Here is a 9255-nt window from a genome sequence, read left to right as displayed (position 1 = left end):
TATTCGTGCTGTTTATAAGCAAAAAAAAAAACCAATTTTGAAAACGTTTGTTCAATTTTATCAATTTTCTCTAGAGGGCCCTTGTAAAATCAGCAACGAACATAAACATCTGGGCTGAGGTCGTTATTTATTGACCATAATCAAAAACGGCAATAAACTAGTTAGCTTCTACAAATTGGCTTGGATTCGAAAAGGGTGGTTTCGTTAAAAGACATTGCGTTCTGGTGACGTTCGGTACGCGATGACCAATATCCAGCTTCGTCGTCGTCGGTTGCTTTTAATTGGTCAATGATTGGAAGTTATTGAGTGCGGGGTTATAAAAAGAAACGAGGTCCAATTTCGAACTTGGTCTTACATCGATGTGTAGAAGCGAAGATGCAGTTTAGTTGATTTTTACTCGAATTCCGGATGACAGATTTTGAACGTTTGAATGTTTCAAAGAATTTTTTTCTGTCAAACAGTACATAGAGCTTAGCTTAGCTTAGCTTGATTGACTACTCACATCCACCTTAAATCATTGAACTCGAAATGAATGTAACAAAGTTGTAAGGCAATATTTTATTCAACGTAACACAATTTTGTAAACAAAAGATTTATTTTCTGATTGGAATTAAAACACTGTTAAAGTATATAAACATTTCGAATTCCATGATCGCTGGCGTGGCTCAGTGGAACAAGTTCCACATCGCCAATGGTTGCTACTCCGTGATTGACCGAGGCCATCAATTTTGTCCAGAGGTCAAAAGAATGGTGTCTGGGATTGACAGCACATTCACAATGAACAAAACTGATGCTCTCTCTTTGAACATCAATAACGGCGCCGGCCACGTCCTAGTAGTCAATAGATAGAAGGAAAATAGAGAAAAAGGATTGAAAGATTCATAACTCATGCTTTAGGACCGAGGTCACCTCTGCATCCTAGCAAAACAATTTTGGTTTGGAGGTTTGGGTGGTAGGATATGATCAGGAGACACTTTTGACTAGTGTGATTTTTTATTATCTTATTCTCGAAATTTTTTTTGATGAGAATTCCTTTACTGCTACAAGTAAAACACTAAATGCCTTCTAACACATCATCATCATTAAAAAATCTTGATACATTTTATAAACTTCAAAAAGAGGGATGAATGACCCCATAGATGTTAAAATCCCAATGATCAAATAAATAAAAAAATACTTCAAAATTTGAATAAAGGTTATTGTGAATGAGTTTTTATGAAAATAAATCGATGCGTTGCTAATCTATGCCTTATATTAATATAATAAACTATCAATCTACTCTGTTGTGGTATGATACTATACTGTGATGTATAGATGATACTGTGGTATCAATCTATACAAAAAATAAATTGCACAGTAGATATAGGCTATAAGGAAAAAATAATAAGACGTTAAGTGTAGAAAGATCTTTTGAATTGAAAAAATAATTGTTTTAGCTTTTTGACTTCAAATTAGAATCATTCTGAACAAATTTTAAAACTATGCTAATACAGTATCCAATATGAATAAAGTAAATGACGAAACCAAAAGATTTCTTTTATAGCACTTTAGATGTGTATAGCCCTTATTCATTAGAAATTTAATTAGAAATATATTGGGACAGCAATGCAGGATTTTTTTTAAGAACTAATAATTTACTCAAGCCAATTGGTGCATTTTTTCTTAGGATTTGGCAACACGAGACATTCGATGAACGATTAAAATCGAAAAGCTTAAATCGATTCCCGATCTTGTACACGAACCATATTTTACGTTTTGTCTATTCTGTTAACTAAGCGGGGTTCGAAGCTTTGATTAAGAGAAGTATAACTACCGCGCTCTGTTGTTGGAAATCGTTAAACGTTTCGTCGAATCTTTCGCAAATTGGAAACGAGCCTTAATATAAGCATTTTGTTTGGTTTGATTATGATGGATTAAATAGACTTCATACCAGTTTTTTATAGAAGCTAAAAAAATGTATACTTATCTTCCTATACTCATTTAAAATAATTCTTCGCATCCTAAATGAAGACAAACATCTATTTTCAGACAGCGTTTGTAGTGATTCCAACTTTCACCATTCGACCCTGCACTAACTCCATCTAGTTACACTTTTTTTTTCTGTCAAACAGTACATTGGGATTGGGCCTGCTAAAAAGAATAAAGCCTGCTCTTTACTCTTACACAGATTTCCATAAGAATGACAGCTAATCGGAGTGAAATTGGAGTGAAGGCTATTTCTCTCTCTGTTTAGCACACGAGAAATCGTATACCGGGACCGCGAGCGCGCCCATCGCCCATAGATTATAAAAACTTGATGGGTTACAGGAAAAAAACTACAACACTGTAAATAAAAACACGGCACGGGTGTCATGTCTAGCTCTTAGTTAGGCACAGTTCGACACGAGTCTTACAATTAGCCACGTTTGATCGTTTTCCCGTTTTGCGCGGGAAACATTGTTGCATTCAAATATCAACAAGCATCGCTTCGCCATCCCACTGGCAAAACCTACTTCGAAATCCAGATTTTTATGAGCAGAAATAAAGTTGAAGCTGAAACCGAACGGCAGCACTGCTCCCACTGGAAAGTTGCGTCACGATTAAGTGCAAGTATGTAAGCATCAATTCGTCCTCTTTAAAAGCGCAGCAAGCCATATTGAAATGCGATGCAACTTTTCAGGCTGCAGATGCAAAGTCAGCTTTGTTACATGGATGGAGATTCTTGCGTTCGTGCTTTTTCGACAAGTTGCAGTTGCATTTAGGCGTAGATTGCTTTGCAATGGTGGCACGCAGACACAGTAGGCTTGGGTTGCGTAGCTATACACTTTTTTTTTGCTTCGTACGTGACAATCAATAGCCAGATGTGCTCCCCACCCTCTTTATGAGTTCTTGATAAACGTGACAAAAAGCTCAGCGGAAAAAAATCTAAGTGAATGAATTCTGACGAAAACTGTATTTACTGGAAATTGACTTAGAATATTGAATAAATATAAATTAAAAGAAAAAAGTGAAAAAAAACTGTCAGTAAAATGCAAAATGACAAAAATGACAAAAATGACAAAAATGAACAAAAAATGACAAAAATGACAAAAATGACAAAAATGACAAAAATGACAAAAATGACAAAAATGACAAAAATGACAAAAATGACAAAAATGACAAAAATGACAAAAATGACAAAAATGACAAAAATGACAAAAATGACAAAAATGACAAAAATGACAAAAATGACAAAAATGACAAAAATGACAAAAATGACAAAAATGACAAAAATGACAAAAATGACAAAAATGACAAAAATGACAAAAATGACAAAAATGACAAAAATGACAAAAATGACAAAAATGACAAAAATGACTAAAATGACTAAAATGAACAAAAAATGACAAAAATGACAAAAATTACAAAAATTACAAAAATTACAAAAATGACAAAAATGACAAAGATGACAAAAATGACAAAAATGACAAAAATGACAAAAATGACAAAAATAACAAAAATGACAAAAATGACAAAAATGAACAAAAAATGACAAAAATGACAAAAATGACAAAAATGACAAAAATGACAAAAATGACAAAAATGACAAAAATTACAAAAATTACAAAAATTACAAAAATTACAAAAATTACAAAAATTACAAAAATTACAAAAATTACAAAAATGACAAAAATGACAAAAATGACAAAAATGACAAAAATGACAAAAATGACAAAAATGACAAAAATGACAAAAATGACAAAAATGACAAAAATGACAAAAATGACAAAAATGACAAAAATGACAAAAATGACAAAAATGACCTAAATGACCTAAATGACCTTAGTGACATAAATGACAAAAATTAAAAGCACTACGTTTAAGGGCAAAAAGAAATATTTTTCACATGATCAATTTTTTCAGAAAATAATCTCGAATCCAACAAATTTTAAACATGACCGAAAATTAACAAAATGTCCATTGCAAACTAAGGAAAATGATAATAAAAAAAACAACACTTATCTTAATGAGTCCTCCAAAGGTTACCGTCTTTCACCTAGGAAGATGATCCTGGGCCAGTCCGGAAGGCCTAGCGCTAGTCCTTTTGACGCAGTTTAGCACAAATCTCAATTCTTCAATTCACTTTCGGTAGTAAAAATTTGCAGCCGAAAAAAAACACAGCCTACCAAGTCCCTTTCAACCGATTTTGATAAATTACCACTTAAAATCTTTGTTTTAAATTGAAATTTATGGATAACAGAAAAAAGATTTTTTAATTGTTACCATCGAGTCTAAAACATTCGCTGAAACAAAATTTTCTCTAAAAAACGCCGTTTTCTCATAATTGTCCATTTTAGATTTTTTATATTTCTGGTTTATCTCTACTCACGAAAAATTATTTTTTTTTTTCAATTTTTCTAGCGATTAATCAGCGCTAACCTGAGTTTAAAACAAGGATGGAAAATTACAGTGCATCAAAAGCTAAAAAATTGCTGATTGCATCCAAATGACGACGGACGTTTGTTTATTCTACGGAACAAAACGGTACCTTACCTGAAAGTTCCCCAATTTCGTTGACGCATGCAGCTTATGGTTGATTGGCGTATGGCGAATGCATTCGATCGCTACTTCGAGGCGACCAGCAATATGATAATAAGTTGAAGACGATCCAGTCCCATGCATGAATTGCGACTTACGGCTGGAGTTTATGTTATGTTTTTTCCTTCAACTTTTTATTGCTACTAATCAGCACCTTTTAAAGTGTCCGATTTCTGTGTGTGTTCTGGGCTATATTCGATGGGAACGGTTCTTGTCAGCTGAAATTTCAGCGCGTACCACATCCGAAATGCTTCGGTTGCGCGAAACGTGCCAACAACCAAACCAACAAAAAGGCGTCGGTGATACAGGTTTCTTGGAACACACCGGGTAACCGCCTTATCGTGCGTCGTTAAGGTAGCTTTGACTTTCAAATGGCCACTGGAATCCCGTTCCATTGATACCGAATACATTGTGCATGGTTATCGAGTTTTTGAAAAAATAACCGAGTTTTCCAGGAAATTCACCTATAAATGTCCAAAATCAGCTAATTATTGTCCCGGGTTTCACATTCTTTTTTGTTTATGTAAAAATTCTTGGTGGGGGCGAGTCCGGAGTCGGGTTTTTCCGATGAATCATCCATAAGAAAAGAAACAAGAAATCACTACTAAGTCTTGAACTGAGAACTGCATCAAACTCTTGAGACAAACCCGATCTTTATTCTACAGCAAGCAGCATCCGCACCAAACAAACACATGCCGAAAGATGCAAACCGCGATTCGACGATCAACGGAGCGCCGATCTTTGTTTCGCCGTCTAATTTGGCGTCGTTTCTGTGAGGAAGAAGAGAAGATGATTTCCATTCGGCGTTTTTTTCCTTCATTTCAAGCTTTTTGATGGTACAGAATTATGGGTATAAATATACAATGGATTTACGGCACGACGCGTAAACAAAACAAAACCGTATACGTGAGTTGTTATGGTGACCTTAAAAATAGAATGACCAACAGGAAGTGCATATGCATGTGATGCTGATGGGATGCATTCATTGTTGCCTCTGCTCTGGCCGCCTGCTTGGGTTTTGTTTGGCCGAACGAAAGTCGAGACAAGTGCACGTGAACATGTGCATTTACCTATTAGGCACCTACTATTTATATGAATCTAGCCGGGTGATGGTCAAATATTGGTTTTTTTTCTTATTCTGATTTCACTTTTCGATGTGTGTTGTTTTCCTAGAAGAGGAATTTGTTTATTTCTCTCTAGAAAAAAAAAATAAAAAAAACTTAGAAGCTTATGCAGATGAAAGCAATCCAAAGTCTAACAACATTGAAAAATTCTATAACCTCGATGAACTGTATGCTTTCGCAGCACGTGAGCTGGGAAGATTAGTTTAGGTTAGGTTGTGATTTATCTTTGCTATTGCATAAATTTACCTGATTGTAGTACATATAAGTTATGGTTTAGAGAATGTTCCTACCACCTACAACTGCTTGTAGCTAAACTAACCGACTAAATAAGAAAAATTAGGATTCACAAACAATATTTGCTTAAACGATTCACTCTTTTACCTCGGCACACAATTCACTAGCACACTTGCTCTGCTTCTGATTTTTCGTTTGCAAAAGATCTATGGTTACTTTGATCACTTTACGTGATTCAAAATTGTGAATGACGGCAAGTGGCAAGATGGCTGTTAGTGAAAGGTGCTTGACTCCGAATTATCAAAAAAACCTCACGGCGATTAATCTTAATTGATACGTTTAATTCTAATTGACAAAATTGGCAATAGTGAAAAAAAAAACTTTATTCACTTTAACCTAAAATGAGAGAAATAAAAAAGTTAGAGACTTGTCAGAAATGGGAGAGTTAAGAAATCAATTTTTTACACTAACAGAAATTTTATTTAAATTCTTTTTTTGAATACTTAGGTTGAATAATTGCTTAGCAATAAATAAAAAAAATCCATAATTTCCAAGCAGTTCGAGTAGGCGATGACTCGCGCGGACCACAAAACTTTTCGCTACGTGAAAAGGCGTTTTAACTATTTAGAAAGGAAACACGCTTAATACCGGAAAAAGGCTACAGAACGAGTTCAATCGGTTTTAAGCATTTGAAGTTGATTTGATACCTACTAAATGTTGCGCCGTCCTCAATAAAAAACAAAAACAAAATTTAAGTTAGGCACTCTTCCAATTGGTCGATCCTTTAGTAAGGAAGTAAGTACATTTCATAGCTAGTGGCTCCAGAGAGTGTGAATTCAACAAAACATAAAAAACGTTTGTTGTAAATGTGTAAACTGACTTGCTCAAAAATGATCGTGATGTGTGATAGTGAAGTGAGTCGCCAAATTTCAACACCTCGTGGTTTTGACTCCAGTAAGTGCTCTGCAGGCCAGAATCGTCATTTCGGATTTACCTTCGATAAGTTATAGAAGTTTTTCGGAATTGATTTTCTTTCGTGTCTAAAACGGTTACGAGAGTTAGGACCAAAATCTAAAATTCGGCGAATCACATAACTGGACTCTGAGGAAACGCCGGGAAGAAATCTGAACAAGGAAATTCGACAATCGTAGTGCTGAATGTATATAGATTTTGTGTTTTAAATTTTAGTATAGACACATGCGAAATAAAGAAAAAATTACAAAAGATATAAAAACAGGCGGATAGGCAAGCATCATCTGAAGCTTGCCTATCCGCCTGTTATTTATCCCTTTGTATTTTCTTCTACCTAGAATTTAATCGCGCCGCACGTATCAATAACATACTTAAATTAATAATTTTAACGACGATTAAAACTAACCATGCATAAATCTATAATATATTATGGTAAATGTATACATTATCGTAGAGTGTTATTGGTCGTTCATCCAATTTTCATCTCAATCAATGCAAGGCTGTTTTCTTCGTCCAGTTGACAAATCAAGTCAAAATTTCAACATATATTCTAGTTCCGCAAATTGTGACTTGAGGAGTTCGAAATTCTTGATAAAAATTTGAACATAGGTAGAAAATGCTTCAACAGTGGCACTACGATTTTTGTTTAGTTTTTCTACTGTACATCATTGTTTTAATTGTTTAATGTTTTACTAGTGTTCAATGTCTGGTACCTCTTCATTAACTAGTGCTTCTACCCTGTTTCACATCAAACAAGAAACTTTTATTACATCTAAGGCACCACAATTGCAAAATATGGTGTATTTATTGCCTAAATAATTTTGGTCTATTTTCTAACTATGTTCAAATTTTTATCAAGAATTTCGAACTCCTCAAGTCACAATTTGCGGAACTAGAATATATGTTCAAATTTTGACTTGATTTTTCAACTGAACGAAAGGAAGGAAACAGTATTGTATTGATTGAGTAAATCTATTTCAACTAAAAAATCCAAACAATATTGCAAGATTCTGATTTCAAGACACAAATGGATAATTTATTCCATTTTTTCTTTTCTTAATTGCTTTTGCCAGACAATTTTTTCGACTGATTTGTGGATGGAAACGATATTGTTCTCATGAATCGTCCAAAATTCTATAGAAATCGCATTTTTGGGTTCATGCCTAAAATATTGTACCTCGCGTAACTCGATATCGACAGAACTTTTTGAAAATATCAACAATCTCTTTGCCAAATTTCAATAAAAAAGTAGCGTAGTTCCTGAGCAGAAATCGAAGTATACATATTTATTTACAATGTGAATACAATTACATTAGGAGTGCATTCGAAAAAAAATGCAACATTAATATTTGCGAATATCGTTTGAATGCTTGGATGGAAGTTGATAAAATTCTAAGTGAAAGTACCTAGTAACGTGATGGGTACCTACATAAACGAAATTTGGTGATTATCTGTCAAGTGGTTTTTGAGATAGCGTCCAGTACAGAATTTCATAGACATTTTTTTTTTATTTGGTAGGATCGCGTAAAGTCCAGGAAAGTGGGAGACCCAAAAACAGCTGGAAATAAACTATTCGACCAAAATTCATGAAGTAAACCATTTAAGGAGTCCTAGAGGATCTAACAGTGAGCAAAATTTTGAATAAAAGTTGATTGATTCCATGGAGTTGGAAAATGAGAGAGGATTTATCAAGCGCGACCAGAAAATATCAGAAGGATGGGCGATGGGCGCGCTCGCAATCCTGGTATACGATTTCTCATGTGTTGAACAGAGAAAGCAATAGCCTTCACTCCAATTTCACTCCGATTAGCTGTCATTCTTATGGAAATCTGTGTAAGAGTAAAGAGCAAGCTTTATTCTTTTTAGCAGGCCCAAGCCCAATGAAACACAAAAATTTGTCTGACTAGTTCGTCTTGCTGACTCATAAACAGGCCTAACTTCATTTATACAACACCCAAAATTCAGCCTCTGTGCCAATGGCGTGTAATCAATTACATAGCATTATTGGTACAAGAAGATAACGCGACCGGTGCTGATTCGATTTGCATCCACCGGCACTAACCTCCTAGAGCGACCGAATTGCGTATGTCTGAAAGAAACAAAATAAAAACGTTTTCACGTCCCTCCCTATCGCATCACAAGACGAAAAAGGATGGAAATAAATATCGGCCAACACCAGGCAGCCAGCGAACCGAGCACTGTGCGTGTGAATGTAGCAAAAGCAATAAAAAAACATTCCTTCAATTCAATTCGCCGGCAAACAACCACGGCTAAGCTGTGCGTGTGTATGTAGCAAAAGCAACAAGAATATATTCCTTCAATTCACCGGCAAACAAGCACCGGCCAAGCTGCCCGGCTTTAGCAGCTG

This window comes from Uranotaenia lowii, chromosome 2 (genome assembly GCF_029784155.1).
Source record: "Uranotaenia lowii strain MFRU-FL chromosome 2, ASM2978415v1, whole genome shotgun sequence".
In the NCBI taxonomy this organism is placed as follows: Eukaryota; Metazoa; Arthropoda; class Insecta; order Diptera; family Culicidae; genus Uranotaenia; species Uranotaenia lowii.
Note: the sequence above shows the minus strand (reverse complement) of the source record.